Consider the following 801-nt stretch of genomic DNA (forward strand, 5'->3'; position numbering starts at 1 on the left):
CTCGTGTCTCCACTGAATAGTGTTTTGCTTGTTCTCTAGCTAGCTGTAGCTAGCTGTAGCTAGCTGCAGCTAGCTGCGGCTAGCTGCGGCTAGCTGTAGCTAGCTGTAGCTAGACAGAGATATATAGGTAGCTGTATATGCTGTGGCTAGCTGCTGTTACTAAGGACTTGCTCTGGGGTTCAGCAGCTAGCTAGCTGCTGCTGCTGCAGCTAGCTAGCTAGCTGCTGCTGCTGCTGCTGCTGCAGCTAGCTAGCTGGTGCAGCCTAGCTGCTGCTGTTTATCAGCAGAGGCAAACGGGGAGACAGCACGAAGCAGCAAACCCTTCTTTAGGGTTTAGGGTTTAGGGTTTAGGGTTTAGGGCCTACAATAAGAACAACGAACATCTACTGTGTGCTCCTTTTGCTGCTACTGCTGCTGCAGCTGCTGCTGCTGCTGCTGCTGCTGCTGCTGCTGCAGGAACGGGCAGCTTACATGGTGTCTCTAGGGTTTAGGGTTTAGGGTTTAGGGTTTAGAGTTTAGGGTTTAGGGTTTAGGGTTTAGGGGGCCGTAAGCATCCACCTTAGTATTCACTGCCAGGGGAGGTTACATGCTGTGCAGCTGAGGGTTTAGGGTTTAGTGTAGGGTCTAGGGTTTAGGGTTTAGGGTTTAGGGTTTAGGGTTTAGGGTTTAGGAGCGGTCTGCATGCATGCGGTTTAGGGTTTAGGGTTTAGGGAAATATAAAAAGGGTTTGTTTGCTAAACCCTAATTTTTTATTTATGGAAATAAAAAATAAATAAAAAAATATATAAAAAAAAACTAAAC

The sequence above is a fragment of the Eimeria mitis genome, genomic scaffold (genome assembly GCF_000499745.2).
Source record: "Eimeria mitis Houghton genomic scaffold, Emh_scaff1041, whole genome shotgun sequence".
In the NCBI taxonomy this organism is placed as follows: Eukaryota; Apicomplexa; class Conoidasida; order Eucoccidiorida; family Eimeriidae; genus Eimeria; species Eimeria mitis.